At 42.8% G+C, this 21,387-nt stretch overlaps 1 protein-coding gene across 1 annotated transcript in view; it reads right to left on the reverse strand.

Moving 5' to 3' along the window:
* Positions 1–21,052, reverse strand: part of fndc4b (fibronectin type III domain containing 4b) — a 103,631-nt gene extending 82,579 nt beyond the window's left edge. The window contains exon 1 of the mRNA XM_056588701.1: positions 19,731–21,052. The gene's annotated coding sequence lies outside the window, so the exon portion shown is untranslated. The remainder of the gene's footprint in view (positions 1–19,730) is intronic.
* Between the last annotated feature and the right edge of the window lie 335 nt (positions 21,053–21,387).

Here is a 21,387-nt window from a genome sequence, read left to right on the forward strand (position 1 = left end):
CAACGTCTCAAAGATGCCAACAGTCAGCGCAAATCCTACCATGGTCCTCAAATTGGTCATTTGAGTGAGGTTGACCGGAGAGTTTTTGAATACGTCAGAGAAAACACGCTTTGGGAGGAGCCGCTGGAAGCGGAGCAGCTGGGGAGCGATGACAGCGAGAGCGAACACAGCGGGGCAGAGGACGTGTGTGAGGGATAGAGAGACATCGGAGGAGAAATTTGGCAAATTTTAGTTAAGTTTAATTAAATATGTGGCCTGTATTTTCTCTGTTATATAAAAAATTTCACAATGTTGCTTGATTATCGCTTGATATTAATTTTGAATCATACTGTACATATTTTGCCTTGAAAGTGCCGTGGCCTTTACTGGCATTATTATTATTATCATTAATATAACAAGTGTTTAATTCACTGTGTTTTTAAAATAAAATTAAGTTCTTTGTTCTGCAAATCTGGTCTGCAAATCTTTTTTTCTAAATGTTTGTGTTGAAAAACGGGGGTCGTCTTATAATTAGGGTCGTCTTATATTCGGACCAATACGGTACTTCCGGTTGGTCGGAAGTGGCCATTCCGGAAGTGATTCCGCTGACTACTACTTGCGTTAACACTAGAGAAATCGCATCTCCCTCCTTCTTAGTCTTGCTAGCTGTATGATCGCAATGTTTGTAAGTACTGCAGCTTGTAGGTCCTTAGCAGCATTATTTTGGTTGTTGGATCATCGATTTGTACCATTTTATATGGCGCCAGCTACGTTTTCCATATCTGTTTATTGCCTGTGGAGAGATACAGTAAAGCTCCAACTATCGTGCACTTAGTTATTGCAATATGTTATATTGTGTTTTTGCATTTTGAGTGCATCCCGTTTTGTAACTGATATATATTTATGTTTGTGTTTCAGTTTCACTCTTTGAATTTGAGTAAACCTTCCTAATCGGCACCACGCTTCTTGGAGTTATTCATTATCAATTAGTTTAGCTGAACTTGATAGTGGGATTGCTGCTCAAATCCACCCAGACCAGTACAGTGAAAAAACTAGGGATGCACCGAATATTCAGCCACCGAACATGTTCGGCCGAAAATGGCCCAAAACATAATTTTCGGTTTCGGCCGAAGGAGTAAAAAGGCTGAATAAAATAAAACGAACATTTAGGTTTAAGTACTAATTCATCTGTTGTATAGTCATATTATTATGGCATGAAACAAAAAACACAACTATTTATTACAAAAAAACTACCGCAGGAAGGATTTTACTTAGCGCTCTCGAAAACAGCTGTTCGGGGGATAACATTTGAAGGTGGGACGTCATTACACGAAATTTCCCGAGGTTGGTCAGTCTTGCGTGCTGAACGTAGTCACGAAATTTGACGTGGAAGCCTTGCGTGGTTTCCGAGGAAATCGCTGTGTTTCAATCGTCCCGTGTTTCAAAAAAAATGAATAAAGTGTGCGCACTGCGCAGAAACAAATCTGCGCACACTTCATGCAGCAAACATGTCAGCAGTGTGGAAGCATTTTAAAGTTTCGGAAAACGAAGTGAATAAGGCCGTTTGCAGACAGTGTTCTGTTGAACTTTCTAGAGGGGGAACATCTGCGAAGACTTTCAGCACAACAAGCTTGATCCATCACCTAAAGTCAAAACACCCCGGACAACATGCGGAGCACGAGAGAGACACCGCGGTGGCAGCAACGAAAAGAAAAGCATGCCTACCCAGCTCACACATTCCATCTGTGGCTGACGTATTTGAAAAGGCAAAAAAGTTTGCCAGTGACGGTGCTAAAGCTAAGGGCATAACTACTAAAATAATGGAATTCATTGCCTTGGATGACCAACCATTCTCAGTTGTAGAGGACGTAGGATTCCGTAGGCTAATGGAACATGTTGAGCCCTGTTACACCGTCCCAAGTAGACGGTATTTCTCGGATGTATGCTTACCCGAAATATATAACGTTGTGTCAACTCATGTCCACGAGCTCTTGGCTACAGATATTTCAACCTTTAGCTTCACCACAGATATATGGAGCTCGGATGTCAATCCCACCAGCATGCTGAGTTTAACGGCACAGTGGATAGACACTGAGTTCAACCTACAAAAGGTTGTTCTTCACTCGCAAGAGTTCAGAGGGTCCCATACAGCTGCAGCCATCTCCGATGCATTTGCCAAAATGTTTGACACTTGGCGTATCGACCCATCCAAAGTACATGCAATAGTGAGTGACAACGCAAGAAATATGACCAAAGCCATGGAAGACAGCAACCTTAAAGGTATACGGTGCATGGCCCACACGCTTCAACTGGCCGTCAACGAGGGAGTGTTGAGTCAGCGCAGTATAGCAGATGTAATTGCGACCGGCAGGAAAATTTTGGGCCATTTTAAGCATTCTCCGCTTGCCTATGGGCGCCTACAAGCAATCCAAGAGCAATTGGGAATGCCACCAAAACGTTTCCAACAAGATGTGTGCACAAGGTGGAACAGTACGTATTACATGCTGGAAAGCCTTTTTGCACATAAGCGAGTCCTGGCTACATACATTGCCGATCATGATCTCTCCGCGACATTCAGCGCATACCAGTGGGTTTTAATAGAGAACATTCTCTCTCTCCTTGCCCCCTTTGAGCATAACGAAGGAGATAAGCTCATCGGGTGCATCTGTGGCAGACGTTATCCCCTTACTTGCAGCATTAAAGCGTCTTTTAGGCAAAGAGGCTGAAACAGACCACGGAGTGAGAACAACAAAAAGTGCGCTCTTAGATGCTGTGAACACTCGTTTTAGCCAGGCAGATTCCAAACCGCTGTACTGCATCGCAACAGTACTTGATCCAAGATATAAGGATCATTACTTGGATGTGGGGAAAAAGCAGCGCACAAGGGACATGATACAGGCTGAGTTGGATTTGCAAAAGCCGCTGTGTGATGGAGACGGTCGCGCGACGCACAGCGCAGCAGAACGGGGAGATTGCGTTGAGAAAAAAAGGGCACACACAGATGATCAGCTGCGCAAACGCTTACTGTCTGACATGTTCGAAGAGATTCTCCAAGAGAGCAATCCAAAAACCAGTCAGACGACAAGCTCAACAGCTCAACAGCTGGATGCTTTTCTATCAGACGTCCCCATCCCCAGGAGCAATAACCCTCTCGGATATTGGAGGGCCAATCAAGGCCGCTTTCCCGACCTGGCACAGATGGCACGCAGGTTAGCTATTTAGGAAATGGAATTTAATATGTTATTCATAAAGTTCTTGTTAGGCTATATATTTTCAACTATTATACTATACTGAGTGTGGAAAAATAGAAGGCATATACCAGCATTCAAAAATGTAATTATTTCTTAAGCAGAAAAGAAAAACATGGCGTCATCTATAAAAAAAAAAAGAAAACTACAAAAACGGATAGCCTACAATGTCGATGCTATGAGATAATTTTTTTCGATTCTCCGTTCCCATCCTAGATACTTGTCTGGTCCATGCACAAGCACCGATAGCGAGAGGCTGTTTAGCGCTGCTTCTCATGTCATCGAATGGAAGAGGAACAGACTTTCATGTGACAAAGCAGAGAAGCTCCTTTTCATCAAGAAGAACCTGCCACTTTTCCTGAAGTAGACTTAATTTAGTTTATTTAAGTTGCCTGTTATTTAAATTCACTGTCAGAAATAGGGCACTGCATCCCCAGCCCCCACCCCATTTTTATTTTTTCCAAGCAGTTGTTAATGCACTTTTTTTGTTGTGTGCATACAAAGCAAATACAATTAATTTCTTGTTTAAGGCCAATTTTAGGGGGGCTCAAAGATGGCCAAATAAAAATATTTTGTTTTACTCATTTATTTAAAAGTTATATTGTTCTTAAATTCTTCTGCTGGAATGTTATTGCAGTATTAAATAAATATTTTGTATCAAATTTGTAATTGATTTTTTTTATTGAAAAAAGTTTATAAAGGACATTTAATTGTTTGATTTATGCAATGGTGAAAAATTAAAGCAAAATGAATGAAAAACAGCAAAAGCCACATTCGGTATTCGGTATTCGGCCAACTGTTACAGTATGTTCGGTTTCGGTTTTGGCCAAGAATTTTCATTTCGGTGCATCCCTAGAAAAAACAGCATAACATTAAGCTGTAAGAAAGGAACGGCTGGAAGAAAGACTAAAGGACCGTCATACAGGCCCCGAGCAAGCCTACACGACACCCTCCCCCAACGTCTTCACCAAAGTGAACACACACACCTCCGTTCACCATGGCAGAAGGGGGTTATGAACAGTGTTGGGCGTAACGCGTTACCGTAATATATTACATTTAGTCAGTAACGGAGTAATATAACGAGTTACTAACTATATTTGGGTAATATTATTACAGTTACTGAGTCCGGTAACGCGTTACAATCATGGACATAATAAAGGATCGACCACGGACTGGAAAGTGGCCGCCAATTCATTCCTATACAAACTGCTCAGTGGCGCAGGGTAACATACAGGAGCGATTTGCTTCCGCGTTATGGGGCCAAGACACGTGGCCTAGTCCGTGACGTACCGGATGCAGAAATATAGAACGCATGCGTGCCCATCCCCCCACTCCGGTCCAACAACAATATAAAATGATACCGTAATGCACCTGTTCTTTGTCTTTGGATCTTTTGAATAAATGGATCAATACATGATGAATCACAATGATCGCAAGCAGAGGACCGTGAGAGTTATTGAGCAGCAGATGAACCAGTCCAAAAATCGAACACGTTAACGGAGCACTGAACTAGGCCCTATCGGATGCCATTTGTTTCACTCCGACTCCTTTCAGCTGCACACCCCTCTTCCCCAGCGAGATAAGGGTTAATAAAACGCTTGAGGTGGCGTTTTGAGGACATGGCATGAAGGTAATTATTAGCCTTTGATTGATATCCAGACATTTTTTGCGGAGACACATTCCTGTTCCCCACTTGTATTGGAGTGAACGGAGATATCTACTTCTGGGTCCCATGATTTGAGGGACCCGTCCACAGCCCGCTTAACAGCTGCAATATCAGGCTTGGCCGCTGAGCACTGGTGGGTTGCGGAAGTATGCAGTGTTCCTGGGGGCTTGGTTACAATCCGAGCCACACAGACTCCAGCCCTTGTTTGGCTGTATATTTTGTCTATTAAGACTTTGTTGTTTGGTCCTAACCAAAACATTAATAGGCTCTAAGCATAAGTTCCTTGTAAAGTCTCTGTGGGACTGAAATGTTGAATGTGTTTCATTATTTATGCTGTTCTCATGCTCTTTTTTATTACTGCTATTTACTGCTATTTCAGGGCAGGATATATGCTCAGGTTCTAAAATACTTAATTACAAAACATGCCCTGTCTGGTGGCTGTTAGACGTCATTCTTGAAGTGCACTTTATTTTATTATTGAAATAGTATAAACTATTAACATGTTTGATTTCATGGAAATGCAACTTTTTTTTGTTAAATGTATGTGTGGCTGCACTTTGTAACTAAGGAGCTAATAAATGAGGCATAGAAAAAGAGTTTGTGTCATGTCGTGTAAAGGTTTTGGTTGTTTAATTATTCTGTATCAGAACATTATTGTAATTCAGCTATTCATGGTACACAGTACACTACATGCAGATGCAATATAGACCTCATTAGACTTTAATATTTGCCCCCCCCCCCCCTCCGCCTTGTCCTGAATGTTTATTTTGGTGAAAGTAATAAGTAACTTATTACTTATTACTCTACACAGAAGGTAATATTGTGAAGAAACGTATTACTTTCAAATGCAAGTAACTAGTAATATGAAATATATTACATTTTGGAAGTAACTTGCACAACACTGGTTATGAATATACCACAGTGCCCGAAGAACGTTTCGAAGAAGAGGACCACAAGTCAATACGGTCTCGTTCCTCAAAAGCATCTAGCAGTTCTTCATCAACCCAGACCGCCATTAAAGCCCGAGCAAAGGCAGAAGCAAGTTGCTCCAAGTTTGCCTACGCTCAGAGGGAAATAGAACTCAAAGTAGAGAAGGCCCGAGTAGTATATAATATACTCCCTATATAGCGATTTGCAAAACAAGTTGCATCCGGTGGCCTGTAGGGGGCGCGGGGAGGCGGGTGTGTAGTGGTATTATTATTATTGCCTGTTTGTTCAAAGGAATGTTGTCGCGAGTGTGCTTGTAGAAAGGAATGTATTAGTGCATGTGCGTGCGTGTGTGTGCTTGTAGGTGCTTGTGTGTGTGTGTGTTTTGGTGGGTGTGTTTTCTTGTTGTCGGCAATGCTCATTTTTGCTCAACATGGACTGCTCATCAGAAGAAACCCGAGGATCAAACAGCGCTAGTTGTGCCGCTAAGGACCCTCGTTCCATGGCTGCCTTGTCTTCTCCAAACACGGTCGGCTCAGCATCGAACATTGAGGACGTTTAAAATCAGTCGCCTGGGGGTACGTCCGGCTTTCGTACGCCTGTGTCTAGCTATGCATATAGTAATGGAGATGAGGCATTGCTTAATGCTCCACTCAAAAGAATGAGGCCTGTTTTAGGTGTAAGAGACTGGAGTGCCAGGGATTCATTCACACACGTCGGCGAATATGGCTTTGAGTACGTAATATCATGGGTCGATGGTCGGTCATATTAAAAGTTAAAGACTGTGCTGCAGAGTGGCGGCTGAACGCTCACGAGTGGGGGTTTTTCTTTGAGGATTTATGCCCCATGCTAGACGGCGTCCGGAAAACATGGAATGCAGGACCCTATATATTCCAATGGACTTTTCTGTATGAATCGAGGCTCCATCGCATGGATGCCAACTATCATACGAAGAGACCACACAAGTTAATTTTTTTCAGACCCAGCGTTGATACAGATGAACTACCACAGTGCTATGACATGCATTGCAGCGGTAGCTCCCCTCTACGAGCCAGTGCTTTAAAATCTGCTGATTATTTTGATAATGTCTGTAGGAGCCATATTAAATGTGCTTTATTTTCGTGTAATTTTATCCCGTGCCACTAGGGGGCTGTGTGGTTCAGTTGACCTCGGGTCAGCAGAGTGAGGCATTTAACCTGATTGAACCTGATCCGGGTTGTTGTTAATGGGGAAGCAAAAGTTTTTCGACTGTGCCCGTGTGCCCGTGTCCCCGTGTGTTAATGCATCTTAGTTTAGTGAGGAATTCGGGTTTATTGTTTTGTCACATGTATTTTGAGTTAGAATTATTGCGGCTGTGTATTATTGGAAGGAAAATAAACCAGCAAAATAAACTGAACTGTCTTCGTTTTTGCGGTAATTGGAGCGCTCTGGGCGCACGTCGGAAACTATAAACGGAATCAACAACCAGTACTACTAAGTTTAGGGCTTAGTCAGTACAATGTCTTTTTCATTCAGTGGGCTGATTTGTCTGCACTACGTGCAATTTCTGCGGAGATTGATCCTATGGTTAAGGCGTACGAAGATCCACGGTGCACAACTGCTGATGAACATAGAATGTGCCTGTTTGAGTCAACTGGGGCTGATGATGGGGTAAATGGTGTGTTGGAGTATATTTAGGGTTATGTTAGCATTAGAAATGTCTTAGCGGTAGAAAAATGGGTTGACATATTAGCAGTATTAAGGGGGTGTGTTTTTTTTATTCATTTTTATTGTATATTTATATATGTTATGTATAATAATATTAGGCCTATGTGTGCTGTGTTTTTTTATTTTTTATTATAATTGTATATTTTGATACGTTATGCAGAACAGGTCTATGATGAGCATGTACAAAGTGGGAGCATGGCTATGGAGACTGGTGATTTAAAGGCTGTACAACCCGGACACAACTGGCTTCTTGAGTATGCCGTCTATCTGGCTGGATTGAATCTGTCCTTCCTTCACCTAGGAGGGGACAGTGAGTTGGAGGTGGACACGTTAATGGGGGATGATGGATGGCCTGTATCAACACAGATCCGTTTAAACCCTGCGTCGCTGGCTGTTCTGCGATATACCATTGGCATCTGCGTGGTAGCCATCATCGTCCAGAACAGGGGTCGGCAACCTTTGTGACATGGAGTGCCAGTTTGAAAATTTCTTCTCATCTAGTGTGCCATTATCAACAATAACGCAAAGTTAAATTATGTCACAATTTTTCTATTTTTTCCAATATACCTGGAATTTTATTCTCAACAATAAAAGTATCTGTATTCTTAACAAAATAGCCACATCAATATTTCAAAGACTGAAAAACAGCTACACATTTAAACTAAAACTAGTGTAAGCTGAGGCAACATCAAATTATCAGATGCCTACCAGACAGTCAGTGTGATCCCTGGCTTTTATCAACAATAACGCAAAGATAAATTATGACACAAAATACATTTTTCTTCCCAATATACCTGGAATTTGATTCTCAACAATAACAGTATCTGTATTCTTAACAAAATAGCCACATCAACATTTCAAAGACTGAAAAACAGCTACACATTTGAACTAAAACTAGTGTAAACTGAAGCAACATCAAATTATCAGATGCCTACCAGACAGTCAGTGTGATCCCTGGCCCTGCTTTGCTTGACTGAGCTCTGTGATCTGTGGCTTGTAGTTAGTTAGGCCTACTTTGAGTTGCAAACATGCCTCAGAGTGCTCCATTGTTAACCTCCTTAATAAATTCGCCATCTGTAAACGGCTTCCCATGCTTTGCAATGCAATGCGCAATGCAATAACTTGCTTCTGTCCCGTGATCTTTAGCAGTGGTAAAAAACCTTGAAGGAGCAAGCTTGTTTTTCATATCTGGACACAGCACGTTTGATTGACTTTAATTAGTCTGCTTGGTCTTTGAAGGTCTTCTCGTGCTTCGTCTCAAAATTACGCTTTAAGGTACGAACACACCAAACGCGTACCCCGCGTATGGACGCGTATAAAATCTGCAATTTTTCCATAGGGAACCATTGGTTTACGTACGTATGAGCTGCGTACATGCGTTACATGCGCTAAAGCAACATTTTACCCGCGTTAGCGGCGTATATATACGCGCGTACATATACGCGCGTACGCGAGGAGTTCAAAAAATGTAACTTTTTACGCTCATACGCGTGATGCTTAGCCGCGATAGCCAATCAGCGTAGAGCTTGACCCGACGTCACTGGCAGAGAGTAGTGACGCTTGCACAGAAGCATACGGCCGACATCTTTCTTTATTCTGGGTGGAAATAGTAACATAGTTACGCCATTAAATGCGTTTATGGAAACATTTTTAGCGAGAAATGTGCATTTTACTTTCATAATGTTCGCTCGGTGAATGTGAAGGATGTTTGGTTTGATAGTTATGACGAAGAGTGAACGCTCCGTTCACTTGCATGGACAGAGTCTCTGGTTGCTAAGCAACCTCAACGTCTTGGCGGACTATTTCTCTGCTGATCAACACTACGAATGCTGGAAACACACCAGACACACCATGTGAAGTTATTTAACCCGATTATTGTTATTTATATCCGAGATTATTTAATCTAACCCGATCCAAGCTCTATCATGCACCCAAACACGGCGGCGTTTGGGTTTCCTTCCTCGGACTCCTGAATCCAGCGCAGCCACAGGCGCGTAGCTGCGTACGTAGGACAATTTTTGACACAAAATGGTCAAGCAACATTTTAGCTGCGTTACGCACGTAAATCTTACGCGTGTACGCGTTTGGTGTGTTCGTACCTTAACACTTGACGTTCTCCACACAACATTCTCACAGCATAAAATGCACACAGCACGGTCCTTCACAAATACAAAACCAAACTCTTGTGTCCAGCAGCACTGGAATGGCCTAGTTTCAGCTGCAGCGGGTGTGGCCATTGTTCACAATATCACGCTCTGTCATTAATTTATGTCAGCACGAAGACAGCGGACAGTGCGCTTGAATTTCAGACAATTTGATTTGAAATTCTCCCGCTGCAACCTGACCAATGGCCACACTCCAACATCAAATCCAGTGGTGTCCTCCGGGTCCTAGTGCCGGCATACAAAAGCCGGGGTTTTTTTTAAACGGGACAGATAAAGTGAGTATCGTAATAACACTGAGGTGCCGTGCCAGTGTTTATTCTGTGGCGTGCCAACCGTGGCACGCGTGCCATAGGTTGCCGACCCCTGGTCCAGAAGAACCAAGCAGCCTGTTGGGGGTGTGCGTGTAACTGTCCAAGTCAACGCCACCATACATGCCTGTATGGATCGACACAGCATCACTACGAATCCCATTACGATGACATATGTGTTGTTTTGGATAGATACCCCTTACAGTTACTTTTAGAAACTATTTTAAAGAACACCACGGGACTGTCTGTGGCCCCTGGAAAAACCTTTGGTGTGGTAGATTCTATGCTATGCTATGTGATTTATTATCCGACACCTATGTTATGGATGAACTGGATATGGTAAGCATTAAGGGGGTGACCCCTGAACATCAGAGTATGATATATGAAGCCACACAAATGTGGCGTCGTACATTGTCGTTAGGTAGTACATGGCAGGGTGTCAACCGTCGTTTATAATGGGCATTTTGTTTTCTTATGCTTATGATGCGGATAGCGAGTCTGTATCAAATAGGCTAGCCGTTTTGATGTATACTGCCATATACTGCCATCAAATGTATGTATAAGGATTGGAATGATTTGGTAATAAAATTCTCGTATGATAAGCCTACTGATCTAATGGGGAGCATGTCTATGTTCCCCGGGTCCTATGTTCCCCGGGTCCTATGTTCCCCTCTTTGTATGAGACGGGAACATAGGACCCTTTTTTAAAAAAAGGGTCCTATGTTCCCCGCTTTTCCCAAAAAGGGTCCTATGTTCCCCGATATGTATGTGACCGGGGAACATAGGACCCTTTTTAAAAAAAAGGGTTCTATGTTCCCCGGTCTGTTACATTTTCCACCATTACTGCCAAATTCCGGCCGAGATAACTACCATTGCATGTCTTTACCCTTTTTGGAAGAGGGAGAGACGTCGGAGAACCTGACGCAGTCTATTCATACACCAGTAAACAAACCCAGAGAAGCCCAATCCCTACGAGAGCTCCCCGCGCTACGGCCATCCGGAGACGCACAGAGCTTTTGGCCGTGATATTATTATTCAATTATATTATATTATATACTATTATATAAAGAGCTCCGGGAGTCGCAAACGGCAACAATCACTTTCTCCTCCATGCTGATGCTGCAGTTCACCCCGGACTGCACTGCACTGAGTTGGCCGGTTGAACGCTGATCGGCTGTTACGTTACACATGTCACTCAGTGGCCACGCTGTTGAACGCCGATTGGCTGTCATCACGCGAATGTCGCGTCAAAGTTTAAATATTTTTAAAGATTGATAGATTGCGGGGAACATAGGACCCTTTTTCCAGAAAAGGGTCCTATGTTCCCCGATTTTCCCAAAAAGGGTCCTATGCTCCCCGGTATGTATGGCTACAGGGGAACATAGGACCCTTTTTGGGAAAAACGGGGAACAAAGGACCTTTTTTTTTAAAAAGGGTCGGACCCGGGGAACATAGGAATGACCCCATCTAATGCTAGCTGAAATAGGCCCTATTTAACCATTTCTCAGATGGGGAGTGTTTTACCGTCGGACATGTCATGTGTATATGTGCATTTGTATCGAATGTCTTGAAGTTGAATAAGGCTGAAAAAGTAGAGAGTCTTAGGACTGCTCGAATGATGTCTTGTAAAATGTTACAGAAAAGTAAAACTGCCTGTAAGTTATATCTAAGCATTGTTGAGAGTGGGCAGACATTTTAAATAAAAGGAGGGACAACTCTGATCAGTGTTTCAGTATTCGTTTTGTCACAGTCATACGACATGGATGAACTGATGCATAAGACTTATTATGACCCCGCTGGACCAGGGGGTTACGGAGGCATTAATAAACTACGAACGGCCCTGAAGCATAGTGAGGGGGCAATACCTCCGCTAAAATATATTAAGAAATGGCTGCTGAAGCAGGACCCCTACACACTGCATGCACCTGCACCGATGCATTTGCATAGAAATAGAGTATTGGTTAGCGGGGTAGATAGACAGTTCCAGGCTGATTTAGTGGATGCGTCTGAGTATGCACCCGAAAATGATGGTGTGCATTTTCTGTTGACGTGTATCGATGTGTTTTCAAAACACGCCTAGGTTCGTACATCACCGTCCAAGAGGGATATCGACGTCGGTAAAGTTTTTGGAGATATTCTCAACGAAGGGCGTATCCCCGAGAAACTGCAGACTGACGCTGGTAAAGAATTTTCAACCCGGTATCACGCGATTGCGTTCTCGTGCGCACGAACGTTAATCTATTGAAGCGTGTTCCCGAGCACGATAGTCCGACTTTTTGCGTGTTACACAAAACGAAATGTAAACCAATGCATTCTGAATGGGAGTGTTCTAAGACAATTAACGTGCTCCACAAAACGGTACGAGAGAGAGAGAAAGAGAGAGCGGGAGGGACAGAGAGAGAGAGAGAGCGAGAGAGAGGCTTCAGAAAGGGTGTGCGCAGATAGTACAGTGCACCCTAGTTATGTTTATGCCAAAACCTATATATATAATTAGGCTGTGGAAATGCAATGAGTTAAGAACACAACTTCGCACGTTGAGCACACAGCCGTGTGACTCGTTTATTTTGTAAAAAAGAAAACCGGAAATCAAAGCGTGCTGAAGGTAAACAAATCCAGCATGGTCTGTGACGTCATGAGACGCACGTAATCCTTAAAGGGACCGCGATCCCTGAACCACCAAAAACGTAGATGACATGCAGTAAACAACAACACAATTGAAAGAACAACACATAACGAAATACTGTAGGTGAATTATGTTACGGTCACTACAAGGCTATAATTATATTATTTAGCGTGTAATGAGACAATGAGACAAGGGGGGGGACACGTTAGTTGAAGGGGGGGGGGGACACGTTTGTTGAGGGGGGGGAGACACGTTTGTAGGGGGGGGGCAGTTGTTTTTTATTGAACGCTCGACAACGAGAGTTGGTTTTTATTGAACGAGACTTCAACACGGAACAGCTGCACGAAACGATGGTCACGTCACTCTCGGTGACGGTGTCGACAATAATGAACACACGAACAATGTTAATAGAACAACACACAACCACATAACATCCCGAACCCATTAACCCCACTTAATCCTAACAACAAAACAAGTTGACAAAAGCCCCATTTGTCAACTGAGAACCCCAATTCCCAGAATCCCCCGCGGCTCCGGAACACGGCGTAGCTTATATTAATCTTTATTATCTGAATGGGAAATGCAATATTTTAGGACAGATACACCATTAAACGCGTTTCTAATGACATTTCTAGCGAGAAATGTACATTTTCCTTACATAATCTTCAGTCGGTGAATGTGTATGATCTTTATTAATCTTTATTATCTGAATGGGAAATGCAATATTTTAGGACCGATTCACCGTTAAACGTGTTTCTAATAACATTTCTAGCGAGAAATATACTTTTTACTTGCATAATCTTCAGTCAGTGATTGTGTCTGATCTTTAGTTTTATAGTTATTAGGATTTGATCGGCTCGCTCGCATGTTTCAACGACGTCAGGTTGCTTTTGCTAAACTAGCAGCTCACGTGCTTCCTGCGTTTGTGTTATTAAACTGTTACTTTATGTAACTTTTAATGATATCATCTTGTTAGAAACACGTATATCTGAGAGCCAACCCAGTCGCCAAAAGCATACGTTGACAGTGTACTTTTCGTAAACACTGGATTACGTCGCATTTCATAAAATAGCGTGTTATACACACACACACACGCACGCACACGCACAGACACACACACACAAGCGCACACAAGCACACACACGCACGCACAGACACAGACACAGACACACACACACACACACGCACACACGCACACGGTGCATTTCGCTGCTAAAACAACAACAACAAAAATACTCCCTCAAATATTATTACTTTCAAAACGTTGGCCAAAATGGCCAATAATATCATTTTTTATTTGGGATGCTTCCAGGACATTTTGGGTGGATTTTGAACGGTATGTGGGGGGCACGTTTTTTGCAGGACCTGGCAACCCTGCGCTGTTGCCAGAGATCTGGATCCACCCCGGCGTGGTGCCGTCTCCTTTTGACCTTTTGACCCCAGACTTCTGGGAATAGCTGAATCAATTCATTAGTCAATCAGAAGCATGTAAATATCTTCCCGGTGGCGTAAGAGGACGAACAAGGTGTCCTTCAACATCTACGCTTCCAGGAGATTGCAACGGTGCCACACATGAGCATATTCGAACATGTTTAATGGTAGTAATTAGCTGTCGAAATTGGAGGCCTTAATCAATACTGAGCAGCTATTGATTTGCTTCCCGATAAAGATTTGTCACAAATGACAGGTTATTTAGCATCTACACGTTGAGCTGAGTCCAATGACACCAAGAACGACACTCTAGCTAATGGTAACATGTATTTTACATGGTACACCTAGGTCTAGGACATGATCTCGGTGTAGCAAGAGGCCGAGCTTGATCTCATTGGACTCAGCTTAACGTGTAGATGCTAATTAACATGTCATTTGTCAAAAATCTCCATCGGGAAGCAAATCTATAGCTGGTCATTATTGATAAAGGCCTCCAAAATCGACAGCTAATTACTACCCCGAAACATATTCAAATATGATCACGTGTGGCACTGTTGCAATCGTCTTGAAACGTAGATGTCAAAGGACACCTTGTTTGCTCTGTTGCACCACCGGGAAGATATTTTCATACTTCTAATGGACGGACCCCGAGGGCAGGAAGGGAGGGCCCTTCCTGCCCGAGACTTGGCCCAGTCAGACCCCGAGGGCAGGCTCCCCCTTCCTGCCCTCGGGGTCCGACCGGGCCAAGTTTCGGTGCGGAGGTCCCAGTTAGGCCCTAGAATAAGGTATTACAATTTCAGGGCGGTAGGACCTTCCTATCTCAAAAACTGTTTTTCCACCACATTCTGAACCATTAGGTCTTGCAGGCTACACTTCTGAGGGGCTTTGTCCAAATGACACTCCATTTGGGAAAACTTTTTTTCTCTAAGGGCTAGAACTCCAAATCTCGGCTATGTCGTACACGGGGCCCCGGCAAATGTGTGTAAACATTTTAGTATCCCTAGCTATCTCGAAAAGGTCGGCAAAGGGGCGTGACCTCCAACAGTACAGTAAATGTACATAAGACAGAGGTTAGTTTCTAGTCCCCATTTTTTGTGGGATGGAGGTGTACATTTGTGGCTAAAGGTGTGTAGACACAGCTGGCCTGTGGCCACGTTTTTGAAGTCGGGGGTCAAAAGGTCAAAAGGAGCCGGCACCACGCCGCTTATGAGATAACAAAAAGTTAATGTGTGTTTCTCTCATAACTTTTTGTCATTATTAAAGAGAGGCCTGATTCTCAGATATGCATGTTGGATGGCTAGGGTGTAGGTCTGGGAAGAACTTCAGGCCAAAATCTTGCAAGCGAGCCGCTGGGTGCAGGTGCAACGAGATGGAGCACTTGCTGAGGCTGGACTTTCATAATCTTCGCTCTGTGAATGTAAAGGATGTTTGGTCGGATGTTACGACGAAGAATCATGATGTGAATGGGAATATTCTATAAATCTCTTGACATCATCTTTCGTCTCAACACTTCTGCTGCAGCCACTTAAAGTCTCACTCCGAGAACCTTAAAATATGAATCAATCCATTAGAAGTATGAAAATATCTTCCCGGTGGTGCAACAGAGCAAACAAGGTGTCCTTTGACATCTACGTTTCGAGACGATTGCAACAGTGCCACACATCATATTTGAATATGTTTCGGGGTAGTAATTAGCTGTCGATTTTGGAGGCCTTTATCAATAATGACCAGCTATAGATTTGCTTCCCGATGGAGATTTTTGACAAATGACATGTTAATTAGCATCTACACGTTAAGCTGAGTCCAATGAGATCAAGCTCGGCCTCTTGCTACACCGAGATCATGTCCTAGACCTAGGTGTACCATGTAAAATACATGTTACCATTAGCTAGAGTGTCGTTCTTGGTGTCATTGGACTCAGCTCAACGTGTAGATGCTAAATAACATGTCATTTGTGACACATCTTTATCGGGAAGCAAATCAATAGCTGCTCAGTATTGATTAAGGCCTCCAATTTCGACAGCTAATTACTACCATTAAACATGTTTGAATATGCTCATGTGTGGCACCGTTGCAATCTCCTGGAAGCGTAGAAGTTGAAGGACACCTTGTTCGTCCTCTTACGCCACCGGGAAGATATTTACATGCTTCTGATTGACTAATGATTTGATTCAGCTATTCCCCCAGAAGTCTGGGGTCAAAAGGTCAAAAGGAGACGGCACCACGCCGGGGTGGATCCAGATCTCGGGCAACAGCGCAGGGTTGCCAGGTCCTGCAAAAAACGTGCCCCCCACATACCGTTCAAAATCCACCCAAAATGTCCTAGAAGCATCCCAAATAAAAAATGATATTATTGGCCATTTTGGCCAACGTTTTGAAAGTAATAATATTTGAGGGAATATTTTTTTGTTGTTGTTTTAGCAGCGAAATGCACCGTGTGCGTGTGTGTGTGTGTGTGTGTGTGTGTGTGTGTGTGTCTGTGTCTGTGTGTCTGTGCGTTGTTGTGTGTGCTTGTGTGTGCTTGTGTGTGTGTGTCTGTGCGTGTGCGTGCGTGTGTGTGTGTGTATAACACGCTATTTTATGTTGAAATGCGACGTAATCCAGTGTTCACGAAAAGTACACTGTCAACATATGCTTTTGGCGACTGGGTTGGCTCTCAGATATACGTGTTTCTAACAAGATGATATCATTAAAAGTTACATAAAGTAACAGTTTAATAACACAAACGCAGGAAGCACGTGAGCTGCTAGTTTAGCAAAAGCAACCTGACGTCGTTGAAACATGCGAGCGAGCCGATCAAATCCTAATAACTATAAAACTAAAGATCAGACACAATCACTGACTGAAGATTATGCAAGTAAAAAGTATATTTCTCGCTAGAAATGTTATTAGAAACACGTTTAACGGTGAATCGGTCCTAAAATATTGCATTTCCCATTCAGATAATAAAGATTAATAAAGATCATACACATTCACTGACTGAAGATTATGTAAGGAAAATGTACATTTCTCGCTAGAAATGTCATTAGAAACGCGTTTAATGGTGTATCTGTCCTAAAATATTGCATTTCCCATTCAGATAATAAAGATGAATATAAGCTACGCCGTGTTCCGGAGCCGCGGGGGATTCTGGGAATTGGGGTTCTCAGTTGACAAATGGGGCTTTTGTTAACTTGTTTTGTTGTTAGGATTAAGTGGGGTTAATGGGTTCGGGATGTTATGTGGTTGTGTGTTGTTCTATTAACATTGTTCGTGTGTTCATTATTGTCGACACCGTCACCGAGAGTGACGTGACCATCGTTTCGTGCAGCTGTTCCGTGTTGAAGTCTCGTTCAATAAAAACCAACTCTTGTTGTCGAGCGTTCAATAAAAACCAACTCTCGTTGTCGAGCGTGCCCCCCCCCTACAAACGTGTCTCCCCCCCCCTCAACAAACGTGTCCCCCCCCCCCCCCACCCCTTCAACTAACGTGTCCCCCCCCCCCCCCCCCCCTTCATGGGTCTGATTCGCCGATTTCCCATGCTGATATCCCCAAAGATTCTCGGGCATCTTCGACAATTTGGCTATAGATTGTCTCATTACACGCTAAATAATATAATTATAGCCTTGTAGTGACCGTAACATAATTCACCTACAGTATTTCGTTATGTGTTGTTCTTTCAATTGTGTTGTTGTTTACTGCATGTCATTTGCGTTCTTGGTGGTTCAGGAATCGCGGTCCCTAAGGATTACGTGCGTCTCATGACGTCACAGACAATGCTGGATTTGTTTACCTTCAGCACGCTTTGTTTTCCGGTTTTCTTTTTTACAAAATAAACGAGTCACACGGCTGTGTGCTCAACGTGCGAAGTTGTGTTCTTAACTTATTGCAATTTCCACAGCCTAATTATATATATAGGTTTTGGCATAAACATAACTAGGGTGCACTGTACTATCTGCGCACACCCTTTCTGAAGCCTCTCTCTCGCTCTCTCTCTCTCTCTCTCTCTCTCTCTCTCGCTCTCTCTCTCTCTCTCTCTGTCCCTCCCGCTCTCTCTTTCTCTCTCTCTCGTACCGTTTTGTGGAGCACGTTAATTGTCTTAGAACACTCCCATTCAGAATGCATTGTTTTGCATTTCGTTTTGTGTAACACGCAAAAAGTCGGACTATCGTGCTCGGGAACACGCTTCATTAGATTAACGTTCGTGCGCAGGAGCACGCAATTGCGTGATACCGGGTTGCTTGTTCACACTTATTTGAGAAGTACTTTTACAACCAATGCATTGCTCATTATGTATTTATCTTCATCACTCTAAGGTTTGTGGGATACATTTTCCTGACGGACGACCCACAAGAGAAAACCCCTATCCTGTGTTGATCATGGGTTATGAATGTCATGTAAGTAGGTCTCTTGGATAGCCATATTATTGCATTGCATTTCATTGATTTAAATATGCTTGATTGTCATGTTTAACTAATGCACATCTCTCTTCTTATTATCCCTTTAGGTAACACCAGCTAGACCTCCCCCCAAAAGAAGATGTCTTCAGCCATTGCACCTGAACTCAACTACTGAACCTGAAGCTGAACCTGAAGCTATGGAAACAGATGTGGATGTTGGGAATTTGGAGAATATGCCTCTGCAGAATTGTGATGTCGGAACCCAGTGGCCAGATCTATGTGATCACAACTAGTTTCAGCAGCGGTAACAAGCGGCTGAAGGACTGTGGCACTCAAACGGATCCAACACCGTCAGTATCAGCACATGATTTAAACAAGAAAGACTTTATATTTTATACAGGTTTATGTGCTGACAGTTTCTGGCAACTTTTGCTAGCCTTGTTGACTTTTTGCTCACAACCACTTAATACCAAATTGGCCGTCCATCAACAGCTTTTGCTTGTTTTAATGAGACTCCGTTTGAGTTTATTGTTTACTGACTTGGGTAAACGATTTGGGGTGAGTAGAAGCACGGCATCTGAAATATTTACATTTTGGAGACCAATCCTTGCCAGCTTTATGAGGAAAAAGGTGATTGCTTGGTTGCCCAGGGATGCGTTGAACAGAATCAGGCCCAAGTCATTTCACCAAAATTATCCTAAAGCTACATGCATCATTGACTGTACTGAGGTCTGCTTAATTTGAACTGCTAATCTATTTAATTTAACTGTCAGCCACCCCTTGCTCACTGTCATTTCATATATGATATGATATTTATCCACAATGCCGTATGTGTATGTGTGTATGTATGTATGTATATGTGTATGTGTGTGCATGTGTATATGTATTGTCGAGTGTTGGACACCGCACGCGCGGTGATTTATGGGAACGATCGCGTACAACACACACACACACCGCTCCGCGGGGGGGTGTTTTGTGTGTGTGTGAGTCTGGGTGTCGCACGTACGCTCCCCGGGACCAACCTAGGTCGAGACCCACTTGTCTCCGTGAATCGTCGGTTTCACGGAGGCGCTCGGTCCGGCTCGGCTCAGTCTTAATCCGGTCCGACCCAGGTCACTCTGTTAAGTCCCTTCACAACAGTTTACTTTAATACGAATTCAGACCCGTCCGTTTGGCTGGACCAAAGTCTCTCGAAACAATAATAGTTAATACGAAATGATGATGTATCTTTTTTGCCTTGTCAACCCCTATATACGTCAGTCACAATCAACCATTGCTTGTACTATGCGCCACTTACCGTGAGGGGATCAGCTGGGAGAGCGTGTGTCGTTCTGCTTTGCCTGTGTCGAGGAGTCGACAGGGAAAAGGACTCGAACGATTGAGTTAACCTACTACAAATGTAGTCAGGTAGATTTATTTTTAGGTCCAATAAACACAATAACTTTTACTACTGAGTATAGATTTGAAAAGAAAAGACAGTAAAAAGAAGAAGAAAATAGATGAAGAGTGGACAGGACTTTTAACCTAAACTATTGCTAATTCTAAGAGGGGATCCTAATTGAGCCTTTCCCCAGGACGGGTACTAGGCAGCGCTTGTAAGGAGGGGAGGGAAATCCTATTAAAACTACCAAATGCACTCGAGCGGCTCGAGGACGGTGTTTTAAGACTAAACCTACTAAAAAGCCACCAACAATTCTCGAGAGGAGCTCAAGGCAGGTGGGTTTTTAGGACTACACTACCAACGTTTCCCGAGTGGAGCCCAGGAATTTAACGTTAAAGCAAACTCTCGTGCCCCAGTACAACGCACGACCCCGAGAGCTGCCTTTTTCTTTCGGGAAGATGGTCCTAGGACTAAACTTCCAACGTTTCCCGAGTGGAGCCCAGGAATTTAACGTTGAAGCAAACTCTCGTGCCCCAGTACAACGCACGACCCCGAGAGCTGCCTCTTTCTTTTAGGGAAGATGGTCCTAGGACTAATCTACCAACATTTCGTCAAGAAGAGCTTGAGGTTGGATTTTCTAAATCTAAACTAAAAAGAAATAGAGTCTGAACCGAGCGCTTACGGTGTCGGAGTCTTTAAGTTAAAAACCTATTGCTATGAAGGCCGCTGTTTTTTGGAAGCAGAAGAGCAAGGGCAGAGCAGAGAACACACGGCACCACACCAGCAGCAGAAGAACCAAAAAGAACGAGAGAGCGAGATTTCTCTGCAGATTTCCCTGTTTTACTCTCCTGATAACAAAAGATCCTTTGATAAACGTTCCAGAGTTTCCCTTATTTTGCCCGAGGGGCAACACAAGGAGCTTGAAGTTGTGTTCGTACATCATGGGGTCTAAAGGGACACATGTTCTTTGTATTCCTCCAATGTTTCTCCACTAGGAGACATGTTTAAGCATTCAATTTACTACATAAAAGTGTATATAATGTAACCAGTTAGCCCTATGGTAAGACATTTTAAGGCACATAATCTTAACACATAAGAAAATCTAAAGTAAGCAATTTACTTTCACACAAGCAGTTATAAAGAAACCAATTTTCTTTATCCTAAAATATATGTAAGCATTGAAGAAGTTATAAGGTAAACAATTTACCTTATCATAAAATATACGTAAGCATTAAGGAAGTTATAAGGTAATCAATTTACCTTATCATAAAACATATGTAAGCATCAAAGAAGTTATAAGGTAATCAATTTACCTTATCATAAAACATATGCAAGCATTAAAGAAGTTATAAGGTAATCAATTTACCTTATCATAAAACATATGCAAGCATTAAAGAAGTTATAAGGTAATCAATTTACCTTATCATAAAACATATGCAAGCATTAAAGAAGTTATAAGGTAATCAATTTACCTTATCTTAGGATATATTTGATACACAATAAGTTATAAAGCAATTAATTTACTTTATCATAAGAGATACACAAAAAGTTATAAAGAAACCAATTTTCTTTA

This window comes from Gadus chalcogrammus, chromosome 4 (genome assembly GCF_026213295.1).
Source record: "Gadus chalcogrammus isolate NIFS_2021 chromosome 4, NIFS_Gcha_1.0, whole genome shotgun sequence".
NCBI classification, from domain to species: Eukaryota; Metazoa; Chordata; class Actinopteri; order Gadiformes; family Gadidae; genus Gadus; species Gadus chalcogrammus.